The sequence below is a fragment of the Silene latifolia genome, chromosome Y (genome assembly GCF_048544455.1).
Source record: "Silene latifolia isolate original U9 population chromosome Y, ASM4854445v1, whole genome shotgun sequence".
Taxonomy (NCBI): domain Eukaryota; kingdom Viridiplantae; phylum Streptophyta; class Magnoliopsida; order Caryophyllales; family Caryophyllaceae; genus Silene; species Silene latifolia.
In genome coordinates, this window is record NC_133538.1 from 354,764,812 (window position 1) to 354,780,527 (window position 15,716).

Here is a 15,716-nt window from a genome sequence, read left to right on the forward strand (position 1 = left end):
GAAAAATAGTTATAGTTAAAGGTCAAATTTTACCTTTAATTACCTAAATTTAGTATCAAATACATACAAAAATAAAGACATACGTTATTTATAACCATAAAATATATTTTTTTATTAAATTTAAATAGCGTGTCCCGTGTCCTAAATTTCATGGGATGCCGTATCACGTGTCCGTGTCGTGTCCGTGTCCGTGTCCGTGTCCGTTTTGGTGCAACCTAGGCCTCCGACATCCTAATCAAAAATAGATTGAATTAGATAAGGCAACCCTATCTTCTTCTTCTCAACAAACGACTCCTGGGCATCATCAAAACTAGATCTCCTCTTCATCAATCACCACATCATCTTAGCTTCCTTCTTCAATTAGCCTAATAAACCAAGATTTATCTCTATCATCCACCTTGCTAGTGTTAATTTCCTTGAATCGATGTTTTAGCTCCCCAATAATAGTACTTGCTAATTTCCGAGGCCGTTGAAGCTGTAGCTCAAATCTACTCTGATTCCGCTGCCGCCAAACGTGGTAAATACATGTACTCATAGTTGTATTTACTAGATCTTGTTGTATTTTGGAACCCCTCCGTCTCAGTTGCCACTCGAGAATGTCGTGATATGGTAGAGCAACTCCAATCCAATTCCCCATATGTGAGATGAGTTCACGGCTATATCGGCATTCGAAGAACAAGTGTTCAATAGTCTCGTCTTTGTCTCTGCAAATGCAACAAGTAATCTCTGAAGTAATCCCCAAATTGTATAATTTATCATTGGTATTCATATTCTTATGGTGATAAATCCATGATAAAAATCCATGCTTCGGAATTGTCCCTTTGTTCCAGACCAAATTATACTTAAACTAGTTAGTAATTATTTTGTGTTATTTTTTTAATTAGGTGACGGTTTCTTTGAAGAAGCTTTTGAAGTTTGCTTGGATTGCACAGCTTAGAGTTTCAAAAAGGTAGGCTAGCTACTCGACACTTACTTGCGGGGTTCTCTTATGTGCTTAATTGTCTTTAATTGACGTAATTGGTATCGCTGAATCTTTGCATGAGGAATTGTGTTTATAAGCTAGTACATTGGCCTTTGCCCGTGATTTTGGGTTGTTGGTAACTATTTCATTGGTTGTTATTACTTTGTTGGCATGATCGTATATTGGTTAGTATTTGATCTTATTGCATCTGGCATTGGCATGTTAATATAATGCACTAAAACGAACATGGCATTGTTGGCAATTAAGTACTTAGCATTTATTTTATCATATTGGTTAAATTGTATAAGAATTGGTTTCTATTCTTTTTTGGCAACAAGGTTGTGATATTGGTTGTGATATGTATAGGCCAGGCATGGGGATGTGGAAGAGCCGTTGACCTTAGTTTAGATAGGACAGGCAGGGCATGGTGTTTGGAGTGGGCCTTGGACCTGGCGTGGCAAACCCACTTGTGAAATGAGGCGATCTAAGCTGTGGTTGAGCATGTTGGTCGTGTACGTGTGCTTAGGCCAAGAGCCTTAGCACTTGGTTCCTTCTTTATTCACTTTTAATTGTATACTATTTCATTTGCATATGTTAGTGTCTTCACATGTTAGTACCGTTTATTTGATTTGAATCATTGGTTGACTTGTGTGTTTAATTGTGTCTTAAATCTCTGTTTCCTTCATGGGAACAGTTGATGAGCAGGTATGAGTTGCTGGTTGTTGCTTCACTGGGACGTGTGAGATGGGACTCGAGTCATCACTTTTATTTGTCATTAGTAGCTGAACTTTACTCATTAGTTATCACTTAAACTTATCGGATTGTAATTTAAACATAATTAGCAATTTAGATTGGTTTGGTCGTGTTTAGGCCGTGTGTTGTAAGTCCATATTGGACAAATTATTTCACTGTTTACCTTTCTAATTAAAGTACCGTTGATTCGTAGATTCCGTACAATTTACCTCTGGCAACTAAGATGGTAACACCATCTTTTATCTGAGATGTCTAGCCTAAGGCTCTTGGATAAGTGGGGGTGTTATAATGTGGTATTAGAGCGACGGTCCTAGCGCATAAAACAAATGAATTAAAGGAACCTAGGATGTGTCTAAATAAAATGAACACCAGGTAGAAACTATTAGGAGCCCTCTTAGCTCGAGTTAGGGAGACGTCTTTAATATGGGTTATGGCCCTTTTAGTTTTGAACCGGACACCTCGGTGAGTGTAAAGGAGTGAGGGTAGATAGAGTGGATGATTTCTTATGTGTTTCATTTGGGTATTTTTGATGCGATAAATTATGTAACTTATGGAAATGCAAGTATAATTGTGATGGAGTTAGGCCATAATGGTTGGAAGGTAAGTACCCCAAAAGGGTGTTGAGCCGTGAGGTTTAAGCAGGTGAAATTTAAAATGCCCAATGCCAGTATCCACGAAATATGACAATTATAAGACAGAATCATATTGCATTGTGCATGATAACATGTGTGGTTGTGGTTAATACATGTTTAATGTTATTGACATACTAATATGCAATATGAAATTGTGAATTCTTGTGTGTAATGTGTTATGGAATACATGCAGAATTTGTGCTCCTAAGCCAAGTAGGGAGATTAGACTACGATAATATGAATTATAGAATGATTGATGGTAGGAGAGGGTAGAAGTTTCGCCCCTTTATCGTGACTACTTACCTCAATTGGGGTGGAGTAAACCCGACTGAGTAGTTTATTGTCGATGCAGGATTAATTCTTACCGTTTTAAAATATAAAATATTTAAGTTTGTTCTAATAAGTACATGCTTATCCTTTTGTCTTATATGCTTATAGAAATTTTACAAAATGCCTGCAAAGAAATCTATTCCAACAACCATGACTCAAGAGGATATTGATAAGCTGATAAATACAAATGCCAACATGTCTGCTGCGTTGAAGGAAGCAAACAAGGCCAATGGGGCTATGGTTGATGCGGCAAAGATGAGTGTTATCATCGCTCGTCATAATCCAACAAAGTATGATTGACTAGGAGTGCCTTCTTTGCTGGGAGATTGGTGTTGGGACTTTAGCAGTCTATTAGCGCTGATGAACTATCCTGAGGAGCTACGGGTGGATCAAGCTGCATACTATTTGAGGGGAAAGGTTCGAATATGGTGGGAAAGGAACAAAGAAGACTTGAAGTAAGCTTATAGACTGAGCGACGAACCGTACATTCCATGAAGTAACTTCAAGGAGACGCTAAGGAACATCTTTGTACCTCAGCACATCCAGAGCAAGATGAGATCGGAGTTTGATACTTTTAAAGTGACAGAAGGCATGACCGTGGAGGAGTACCATAACAAGTTTATGGGATTGTCTGAGTATGTATCTGATTTAAACTGTGGGGATGAGATGATGGCAGTAAGATTTGAAAGGGGTTGTTAATAGAGATCAAACAGAAGCTTATAGCGGGAATACCAACTAATGAGGATGATGTGTACTAAAGAGCAGGCTATGTAGAAAGATTAGTTGAGATGTTAAAGGAGGATGGGAAAGAGAAGGGTAAAAAGAGGAAGAATGAAAATGTGGAGAATGCCAATGGGAATAAGAGGTCGAATAATAATCAATAGCAGTTTCAGCAAGGAGGATATGGAGGTAGTGGCGGTGGGAGCTTCGGACGTGGGGTCAGTGGAGGCCGCCGCCAAGGCTTCATCCCGAAACGCCAATGCTTTGGTTATGGGATGTTCGGGCATATGTGAGCTGAGTGCAGATCGGGAGGAAGATATAACTATAATAGCAATAACAATGGAAATGGCGGTTTCAGGACTCCTCAATCTAGCTATAGGAGCAATTATGGACAATGGAATAATCAGAGAAGTAACTATAATGGCAACATCAATTTCAATCAGTTCACCAATCAAGGAAGCAACAATTATAGGAATGGCATAAACCATAGGGAGAATGCGGGGAATGGTAATCAGGTAAGTGGAGTCAAGGCCGGGAACCACTCGACCACAACCATCCAAAGTGCGGGTTAGAAGTCAGCTGGGAGATTATTTATGGTTGAGAAAGAAGTGGCTAAGAATGACACTCACATTATTTCGGGTACCTTTCCTGTGAATCTTAAACCTTCTTTTGTATTATTTGATTCAGGGACAACTCATTCGTTTGTATCTTGTGAGCATGCCAAGTACGTAGAGCTAAATGACCCAATTCCTATAAATGATAAAGTGGGGATACCTTCTAGAGAGTCCATAAGATGTACTAGAATGTATAAATATGTTAAAATTAAGATTGGTGAGGTGGTATTTTCTGTAGATTTGATTGAGTTTCCTGTATGAGGTTTTGAACTTATTCTAGGGATGGATTGGTTGATGAAAAAGAGAGCTTTTATGGATTGTTACCAACGAAAAATATATTTGAGGGGACCTAAAGGGGTGAGGGTGTCTTATAGGTGTTTTATAATCAAACCAAAGGTGAAATTTATAAATGATGTAACTGTAAAGTATTACCTACGCAAGGGATATCAAATGTATATGTGTCATGTGCAAGACATGAGGATGGCCGAACCCAAGAGGGAGGAAATTCGAGTGGTGTATGAGTTTTTTGATGTTTTCCCTGAGGAAATTCCTGGGTTACCACCTAAGAGAGAGATAGACTTCAGTATTGATTTGAAACCTGGGACATGACCAATTTCGAAACCACCCTATAGAATGGCACCTAAGGAGATGGAGGAATTAAAGAAGCAGTTAGAGGAGTCGCTAGAGAAAGGCTATGGGAGACCGAGTGGAGCGTATACGGAGCGGAAGATTTAATTGTGAAATCAAGTGAGGCGAAAGATCCGAATGCACTAGGTGCAACCCAACCAGTTCGTGTCACTTGGCGTGATATGGGCAAAGCGGAAGTCTTTTTGTTTGGTTTTTGTGTTTATGTTGTGCAAGAATAAAAGGATCTTTGCTTCGATTTCTTGTGAAGAGATCGAACCAATGGGAAATTTGCTATCACTAGACCTATAGCAATAACAATGGGGAATTACTCGAAAACGCGTCAAGTAATTCAACTTAAACTGCGGAGCGCGTCCTTAGTTCAAGGCAAGACTCGAAAGCATCGACTCTTTGAAAAGATTGAAACACAAGTTTCTCTCTCTAAAAGGTTTTCTTAATTCTTTGATGGATTACAAATGAGGAGGCTAGGTCCTTTATATAGGACAAAAGCCTTGGCCTTCAAGCAAGCATTTAATGCTAGTTTGTATGTTCTAGGATGAATGAATACATAGAACTTACAACCTAGACCTTTTTGTCAACTTTTATTCAAACTAGGTTGAAAATGCAAAAATATAAAATTTGGATTCTTCCCCCCTGGTGCCGCCACATTTCGGCTCCTCCAATTGTTCCCACACGGCATTTCTCTTGTTCCCACACGGCATCAAGATTCTCGCGGGTCTTGAGCTTTAATCGCACATATTTCCTTTCTTTTATTTGAGCCCATCCAATTTTTGTGTGCGAATATGCATTACTTGGGCGTGGTTTTGCTTGGTCCTCTAAATTGAGCACAACTTCTTTCATGGAGTGGATATTTGCATCAGGTCGTTTATTAATCGTCCCGCCATACGCATCAAATTCACTCCCTTAAAAAAGAATTGTCCTCAATTCTTTGCCTTAGTATGCCGGGATCAAAGATGAATATTATAAACCCAAACAAACCCGAGCACATAGTCAAATAATGTTTGATGCTGCCGGGATCAAAACAAATCTGGAAGTTAGATTCAAACTTGATTAAGAACATGAAGCAATTTGCGCACCCCGTTGATCCCTTCTTCAGCTCATCATCTTCAATGTAGTCTTCATGTTTATCCATCTCCAGTGATTTGAAATTGTAATGATCATTGTAAGTCAAAACCATTTTGTGCCATGTTTGCTTGCACTTTACTTTCTTGTGATTTCCTTCCCACCACCTTTCATGCACAATTCTACCAACATCCAAATAGTGGTTGCTTGAAACAACAAGATCATCATGAGCTTCCATGAAAATTGACCTCAATAAGAAATTAGAGTTCCCACCATGTAGCTTCTCATCAATGTATTTGTCAATTGGTGATTGATACGGTTCTTTGACTTGATATGGTTCCCACCTTTGTATCACATCCTGCACGTCTCTTTGCAGTTGGGGCCAATGAAAATGTTCTTTGAGAATATCTACAGTTTTTTTTACCCCGAAATGTCCTCCAAGTCCACCTTCATGGGCTTCTCGAATAAGGAGTTCCCGAGTTGGAAGTTTTGGAACATAAAGTCTATTACCTTTGAAAAGGAAACCATCTGGAATAATGAACTCATCATGAGTTCCGGACTTGCAAATCTCGAAGGTTTCTCCAAAGTCGGAATCGTGCTCGTAGTAATCCTTCAATGCCTCAAATCCAAGTAATCGGACATCGAGCACGTTCAATAATGAGTACCGTCGTGAGAGAGCATCGGCCACCACATTACTCTTGCCACGTTTATACTTTGATGAAAAGTGAAAGGATTGTAGGAACTCCATCCACTTGGCATGCCGTGGGCTTAACTTTTGTTGTCCATTGATGTGCTTCAGTGATTCGTGGTCCGAGTGCAAGATGAAATGACTCGGCCAAAGGTAGTGACTCCAATGTTGAAGGGCTCTCATGATAGCATAAAATTCGTTGTCGTACGTCGAGTAATTGAGCCTGGCTCCATTCAATTTCTCGGAGAAATAAGCGATGAGCCGCTTTCCTTGTATTATTACGGCTCCAATTCCAACACCGCTTGCATCACATTCCACCTCAAATGGTTGAGTGAAATCCGAGAGTGCCCATAACGGTGCCTCGTAAAGTTTTTGAATAATGGTTTCGAACTTCTTTTGAGCGGCTGTGGTCCATACGAAGGTTCCCTTATTCGTACCCTCGGTGATAGGACTAGTAATGGTAAAAAAGTTCCGAATGAACCTCCGGTAGAATGAGGCGAGTCCATGAAATGATTGGACCTCCGTGATGGTTTTAGGAGTAGGCCATGACTTGATTGCTTCAATTTTAGATTGATCGACCGAAACTCCGTCTTTTGAAACCCTGTATCCAAGAAGGTTAACGCTCTCGACCAAGAATGAACACTTCTCCTTTTTTCCATAGAGTTGTTGCTCTCGGGGCGTATTGAAAACCTCGCGAAAGTGTTTGAAATGATCATCCTTGCTCCGGTTGTAGGTCAAAATGTCATCCAAGTAGACGACAAAAAATTTGTTCAAGAAAGGTTTGAGTACCACGTTCATGAGTCGCATAAAAGTACTCGGAGCATTGGTTAATCCGAATGGCATGACGGTCCACTCGTATAACCCATGTCTCGTTTTGAACGCGGTTTTCCACTTACCCCTTTCTCTCATTCGCATTTGGTGATAACCACTCCTCAAGTCGATTTTAGAAAAGGACTTGGATCCATGTAACTCATCAAGCATGTCGTCAAGCCTTGGGGTAGGAAAACGATACTTGATAGTTATATTGTTCATGGTTCGACTATCAACGCACATTCGCCACGTCCCATCCTTCTCTGGAGCAATTAGAGTAGGGACAACACATGGACTTATGCTCTCGTGCACATAACCTCGTTCCAGCAATTCCTCGATTTGCAATTCCTTTGTCTCCATTGGATTTCATCTATAGGCGGCTTTGTTTGGTAAAGGGGCTCTGGGTAGAAGATCGATTTGGTGTTCTATCCCTCGAATAGGTGGTAAACCAGCGGGTAGTTCCTCGGAGAAAACATCCTTGAATTCCTCATCCGAGATTGGCACAAGATTAGGATTATCCTGAGTCGCATCGTCATAACTTCTATGATCACCTTCTTCCATATGAGTTTCATCATAAACTTCTTCCAATTCTTCATCAAAAAAAATTGGTAGATTTGGATCAAATAAAGAAGTACCTCTTGTATGAGGTTCATACAAGTTGGAAAATATGTCATCTTCGATCACATCTTTAATTTGATGATCATCACTCAATGGCTCCATAATCTCGCCCTTTTCTCTTTCTTCGAGATTGAACACATCACCCAATCGTTCCTCCTCATCAAACAACTCATCCCGACAAGCAACAACGTCTCTCGAGGTAATCAATCGTTCATTTGGACACGTGCTTTGATAGTGCCCAAACCCCGGACACTTTAGACATCGTACTTTGGAGAGACTTGTTTCCTTAGAATCGGGCGTTCTTGCCGTGGAACTAGGGGTGGCAGCCGACTTGGGTTCGCCAACACTATTCGTCGTACTCCCTTGTTTGAGATTGGTGATCTTACGATAAGTCGTAAGCGTATAAGTTGCTGGAACATATTTCTTACGCAACTTGCGTTTAAGACAATCCCAAGATGATAATTTCCTTTTTCCAGCGCGAGCACGCCTTGCTTTCAAACTCTCGTACCATAGTGAAGCCCCTCCACTAAGTCTTCGAATAGCGTACTTGTAGCATTTCGCGTCATCCAGAACTTTGAAATCAAACATTCGTTCGATTTTCCGTTCCCATTCGAGATAAGCCTCGGGATCCGTGACTCCTGTGAACTCGGGTAGTTCACTTACGTTGAACTCGTCAATGACTCGTTCTCGTCTAGGCTGCCATTTGGAATCGGCTTCTTGCAAATTCTTTAAGGCCTTTTGGAGACTCTTAAGAAAGTTGGGATCGTCGAAATTCATTTTTGATGTTTGTGGTTTGAAGTTTCGAAATTCCCCCTTTTTCTTTTTCTTTTTTTTTCGATGGTGAACAGTACCATGAACAGTGATTTTTATGTGTTTTTTTTTGTTTTTTGTTCAATCCGTGCCTTCAAGATCCATTCGATTAAACCTCAACTACCTCGCTGAGTTTAACCTTTGAATACCAATCGTGTTGGATATTCAACTACTAATTGATTGGGACCTCCTTAAGACCGTCTTGATTTTTTTGGGGTGATCAAGAGCCGAAGCTCTGATACCACTTGGAGCGTATACGGAGCGGAAGATTTAATTGTGAAATCAAGTGAGGCGAAAGATCCGAATGCACTATGTGCAACCTGACCAGTTCGTGTCACTTGGCGTGCTATGGGCGAAGCGGAAGTCTTTTTGTTTGGTATTTGTGTTTATGTTGTGCAAGAATAAAACGATATTTGCTTCGATTTCTTGTGAAGAGATCGAACCAATGGGATATTTGCTATCACTAGACCTACATCGATAACAATGGGGAATTACTCGAAAACGCGTCAAGTAATTCAACTTAAACTGCGGAGCGCGTCCTTAGTTCAAGGCAAGACTCGAAAGCATCGACTCTTTGAAAAGATTGAAACACAAGTTTCTCACTCTAAAAGGTTTTTCTTAATTCTTTGATGGATTACAAATGAGGAGGCTAGATCCTTTATATAGGACAAAAGTCTTGGCCTGCAAGCAAGCATTTAATGCTAGTTTGTAAGTTCTGGGATGAATGAATACATAGAACTTACAACCTAGACCTTTTTGTCAACTTTTATTCAAACTAGGTTGAAAATGCACAAATATAAAATTTGAATTCTTCCCCCCTGGTGCCGCCACATTTCGGCTCCTCCAATTGTTCCCACGCGGCATTTCTCTTGTTTCCACACGGCATCAAGGTTCTCGCGGGTCTTGAGCTTTAATCGCACATATTTCCTTTCTTTTATTTGAGCCCATCCAATTTTTGTGTGCGAATATGCATTACTTGGGCGTGGTTTTGCTTGGTCCTCTAAATTGAGCACAACCTCTTTCATGGAGCCGATATTTGCATCAAGTCGTTTATTAATCGTCCCGCCATACGCATCACCGAGTGAATCACCTTGGGGAGCAGCTGTCTTATTTTTAAAGAAGAAGGATGGAAGTATGAGGTTGTGCATTGACTACAGGGAGCTAAATAATGTGACTATGAAAATTAGATATCCTTTACCTCGCATAGATGACTTATTTGACCAACTGAGTGTAGCTAGTGTGTTTTCTAAGATTCACATGCGATCGGGGTACCATCATGTTTTAGCAGGAATTCTCAAGGAGATAATGTCCTGCCAGGGAAGAATTTGCAGGGTAATCTAACTCAAAACAAATAGCCTGACTAATATGACAAAAAGAGTAAAAGAATAAATGCAAGGGTATGACACAAAGATTTATACATGGAAAAACCCTGGGAAAAAACCATGGGCACCAAGCCAGGAGGGATTATTACTATTATTTTAGTTGCACTGACAGGGAATATGTAAGTCTGGCGAAAGATAAAGAACGGCTGCTTAATAATAATGTTAAATATTGTGTTGAATACAAGTATGAGAGTAAAGTAAGAGTGGGTAAGTGAGTGAGCAAGTGATCCTCTTCTTTTCTTCTTCTATTCTGTTTATAGTAGCCTTGCAACGGTTCCATTAGGGTGGTTTAGGGTTTCCTGATTAATAGGACTCGTGCCCTATTTATCCAGGGATGGTTGGTTGACTTCTATAATCTTCTTGCCGTTATTTCTGCTTAGTCAAATATTCCATGCTATTTGTGTGAAATGTTGAATAGGTCTTCCTTGAATGTAGGAACTATTTTCCTAGGTTCTAGTCGTGCTTCAGTTGTTGCCTGACGCCTTCAGGATAAGCTTTATCACATGGCTTGGTGAGATATCTTCTCAGGCCTGGCTTAATAAATGCCTGGCTTGTTTTTCACTCCTGGTTGGTGCCTGCTCAGGCGTTCTGGTGCTTTGTGTAGGATGTCTTTCATTCAGGCTTTTGCCTTGGAAATTGCCTGATTTATATCTGATCAGGCAGGATAATTCTGGGCCCAACAATTGCCCCTTATCTTCTTATTTCCATTGGATCTAGCCAGGGATAAGGAGATAAAGTTTGGGTCAGGAAAAAAATGTATTGGAATGTTTTACCGGAAAAGAATTTGAGTTCCTTTCAACTTCTATAATGGCTAGTCCTCATAAATGAGGTAGGTTCATCAAACCCTAGGAGAGTCATGATTAGGTTTGTCCACTTATGCTATCCGTTGTGTTTTTGCGGCTATAAAAACTCTTGCACCGTTTTCTTTCACATTCCATTCTTCAATATTCTAAGATTTCTTTCTCTTCCAAAATCTTTTTTGTGATATAACCTTTTCTGTAAAAAATTCAATCTTAATTTCCAATCATAAAAGATGGCCGGTGGAAGAAGAAAAAATGTTGCGTCCAAGTCTCCTGCTGGAGTTGAACAGGCTCCTATGGTAGTTGACTTTCCTGAAATTATTCCTGAAGATGAAGTTGTGGAGGTTCTTGCTCCTCCAGAAATTCTGTCCATGACACACATGGGAGTCACTTTTGCCCCTGTGAAGTTTTTGTCTACTTTTCCCGAGGCTAAACAATTGAAGCCTTCTTTTGAGAATTATTTGAAAGGTAAGGGTCTTCTCCCTGCTGAGGCTGAAGTTTGGGTTCCTAAATGCGGTCCAGTCAAGGCTAATTGTTTTAGTCCTGGTTGGTTTTGTATTTTTGAGTGGGTGTTCAAAGGAGGCTGTCAGCTCCCACTTCCTTCGTTCATGCCTGAAGTTCTGAGGGCCTTCAAGGTTCCCTCTTTCCAACTCATGCCAATGGTTTGGAAAATTGTTCATAATGTTGAACATTTATGTGCCAAGCATAAGTTGGTGATTACTTTTGAAGATTTCAAGAACGTTTACCATTTGAAGAGCAATTCTACTGGGCGTTTCAATGTTCGAGTCAGGTCAAAGATGGCTCATCTGATTACCAATTTTGATTCAGGTGATGACAAGGGTTGGGCACAGACCTATATGTTTATCAGGGCATATTCCATTGCCCCTGACTTAGATTATCTCAGCTATCCTGCTGTTGAGGGAGGTAAATTCTTTTTCCTGTATTCATTTTTATTAGAATAATTTGTACATTAATTTTTGAAAATAGGCTTACTTGAGTTGTCTTTGTAGTGGCCGATTGGGCTAATAATCCTGATGCTGAGGGATCGGCTGACCGGATTGCTGCTTTCATGACCTTGCCTGATAAAGAGAGGTTGTGGCCTGCTTGTCTTGGGCACGCACCTATGCCTCTTTTTAAGAAGGCTAAGTTAAGCACCTATAAGGCTGTTAAGGGTGCCAAAGCTTCAGGGGCTTATTCGCCAGGCAGTAAGTTTGTTGTCTTTTCTTTGTGAATTGTTTTGTCTGAACACATGTTAATATTACTAATATATGGTCTCGTCGTGTAACTACTAGAGCTTCTGCCAGGATTGCTAGTTTTGGATTGTCTTTAGTGAAGGCAGGCATTTCCCAGATCAAAGGGGAGAAATCACGGAGTAGTGAGGCTACAGGGAGTGATAGCACTTTGCAGGTCCGGACACCTACCCAACAAACTCAATTGGTGTCTCCCCTAAATGTTGTGGTTGATGAGCCTAGTCGTGCTGATAAGAGGAAGAGGCCGGATGAGACTTCAGAGGGAGTGGATGAGGTTAGGGGGGTTAGGGCCAGGCTTGATGAGGTTCAATTTGCCATGGAACAGATCCAGGCTCATTATTTCTTGGTTGATGATCCCTTCTATAAGTATCAGGCTGAGGAGTCGTTTGCTCGGGCATTGGCTGCTATGTATCGTTTGTTAGTTATTTAGACCATATTAATACTTATCTTATGATATTAAAATTACAAATTAATTTAAAATGGTGTAAATGTACATGCAGGCAAATAAAGTATAAAAGATGGTATTAAACCATCTTAAGACAAAAGCTTCATACATTGTATAAGGCAAGTTTTGGGCACAACTCAAGGACTCCTTCCTTGATGTTGTTCTTGAGCTAAGAAAATGGATGATCCTCCAAGACAACAAACTGCCAAAATAGATGGCCTCCTAAGGAACCACCCAAGAATCAACCCAAAATACTACTATAATACTAACTAGATATATGTAGTAGTAAACCTTGTTTATTTGTATTTTGATGTTTTAATTATATTATTACTTTGATAATATTATTAGTTTATTTTATATGTGTTTTAAATGTTTTAAGATGAACAAAATAAGAAGAAAAATGGTCTTTAAAAGCTCTAAGTGAGCCTTCCAAAACAACAAGAAAAGACCAATTTTTCTTCCAATTTTTTCAACAACAAAAAATGGTGGAGTTTGGTGGTATTTATAGGCAATTTAGGGGGGACAATTAAGAGTGGAAAATGCCACCAAATGAACACTTGTAATGCCCTAAAAAATCAGTCCATATGGACCATTTTGGGTCCATTTCGATTTTCGACATTTGCCCCACAAATGCTTAAAGTCTTATATTTAATTATCTTACATAATTAAATATTAATTTTATTATTTAACACTTAAATAATACAAATTAACTACCAATGACTACTTAACTATTAAGTGGTCATAAGACTATTTTATTAACATACAATGTGTCAATATTATCCCACTTAGCTAATTTTACAACCTCTTGTAAAATTAAATAGCTAATTAATTCCACCTCAAAACATATACACATATCGTATAAAATTAATTAATTAACTATTAATTAATAAATTCTAATCATTTATTATTTAAACATCACATAATTAAATAATAAATCTCCTTGTCCCAAGTTCGTAACCCGCCATCAAATAATACATTTATGTGACTAACTAAAAAAGTCAAATATTACAAGGAATTAATTATCTCGTATCTCATACAAATAATTAATTTATTCTATTTGGGCGTCATCCTATAGGCGTGACCTAAAGGGATCAACTGATCACCGCCGTCACACGACAGCAATGTCAAACTCTAGTCTGCCAATCATTACCGATTAACGATGACCAGTTGACAAATAAATAAATAAATCCCTGATATTCCTTTTACGAGATTTATTATGTAAGCGCACTTATTGTGGAGGACACTACTCCAACATCGTTCCAGGGAATATGCTGCTAACCTGGTTACTATGCTGTAAGAGGTAATGATTTTTCTCTTTAGTTTTATTTTGGTTGTCTGTTTTTTGTTTTGTTTTGTTTTGCCTGATTTGTGGTCTTTTTGTAGAATGTGAATGATATGTTGAGGGGTGCCTATCAGTTGGAGTCTTCAAATGGTATCTAGGATACTTTGGACTGGGAGGTGCAATGCCTGAAGAATGATGTTGCGTCCCTGAAAACAGATTTGGAAGTGCTCAAAGCGGAGAATGAGTCTTTGAAGAAGGATAATGAGGCAGGGAAAGCACGGTTGGTTGTGGAGACATCAAAGCTGGGTTCTGCTCAGAATGCTGTGAAATCTATTCAGGCCAAGCTTGACACCGTTCAGGAAGAGTTAAAGGATGAGATGCAGGCTATGCAGGAGCAGCTGAAGGTGAATGAGGAGCTGACTGTTGGGAGGGATTTGGTGCAAGGTAGATACAAGGATGCTGCCATGTATTTCTTTGGCAAAGGTTGTGTGGATGCCATGAAAGAGCCTTTTGAAGTCAGGCCATACTAGAACCCTGATAAGGATATGGCTGACCTAAACGCTACCTATGCTGACCTCTGCAAGTTATATGCTGATGATGAGGTTGATTCTCCGTCGTCCAAGGAAAAAAGTGGTGAGCCTGATGATGAAGAGGATGATGAAGAGGATGAGGAGCCAACTGATGAGGCTATCAGTTCTACTACTGCTTCCAAGGAGATAGCTGACCTAAATGCCACCTATCCTGACCTCTACAAGTTACATGCTGATGAGGATGATGAAGAAGATGGCTGACCTAAATGCCACCTATCCTGACCTCTGCAATTTACATGCTGATGATGAGGTTGATTCTACGCCGTCCAAGGAAAAAAGTGGTGAGCCTGATGATGAAGAGGATGATGAAGAGGATGAGGAGCCAACTGATGAGGGTATCAGTTCTACTACTGCTTCCAAGGCAGGTTAATAGCTTAGTTTTTTTGGTTTAGCTGTTTTTTGGCCCATCCATGGAGGGATGTTCCCTGGACAAACAATTTTTAGATTTATGCTGGTTTTTGTCCTACCCACGAGGGATGTTCCCTGGGCGACTTTTTTGTCTTGATACAATTTGAAGTCGTTTTTCTTGTTCGTTTGAATATCTTGGTTTGTGCAATTGGTACCTGTAATAATGTAGTTCAAAGTATTTTGTTAGGGAAATGCCTGTCATAAGGGCTTATGGCCCTCAATCCTCTTTAGGAGATCGTGGCTTTTTGCCTATCAGGAGGGCTTTTCTGGGTAAGAGGGGTGGTTGCCAGTCAGGAGGGCTTATGGCCCTCAGCTTGTCAGGAGGGCTTTAAGACAAGTGGTCTGGTCTTTTCCACCATCATAGTTGTCTTTTATTTTTTGTACTGGGCTCAGTTTTTGTATGTATTTTTTGGGTGAGGCAGGCAGGTGCCAAGTTTTGTGAAGCATTTCTGAAATGCTGTTCAGGTTGGGTGGAGTGGCCCTCAATCCTAAACATTTGTTTAAGCCTGTGTGTAATGATAAATTATGGAAAAAAGCGTAAAATAAGTTTTCAGGATTCAACATAGCAAGGATATAATAGGAAGACATGGTAGAATTTGTACTTTAAATAATAACAAAGCAGGCAGATATTCAGGCAAGATGGCAATTAGCAAAAAAACATAGCATGTTAAGGTCATATGATTTTATTTAGGGGTTATTCATATAAAATTTTAACCACGCAAGAGACAACGTAAACGGCCTGACCTGGTTTGGATCATAGGATATTTGGTTTATACATGGAATAGTTTTAGATGGGAAATGTTCCCAGATCTGGGGATCATTTCTCCGTCCAGGGTTTGTAGCTTGTAGGCTCCCTGTCATACTATTGAATCAATTAGGTAAGGTCCTTCCCATGTAGGAGCTAGCTTGTCAGCAT

At 39.8% G+C, this 15,716-nt stretch overlaps 1 long non-coding RNA gene across 1 annotated transcript; it reads left to right on the forward strand.

The window, feature by feature from the left end:
* The first annotated feature begins 627 nt into the window (after positions 1–627).
* Positions 628–1,918, forward strand: LOC141626913 (uncharacterized). Its single transcript, XR_012536482.1, has 3 exons — positions 628–731; positions 885–949; positions 1,656–1,918. It is a non-coding gene; the product is annotated as an uncharacterized LOC141626913 (long non-coding RNA).
* Positions 1,919–15,716: the final 13,798 nt, after the last annotated feature.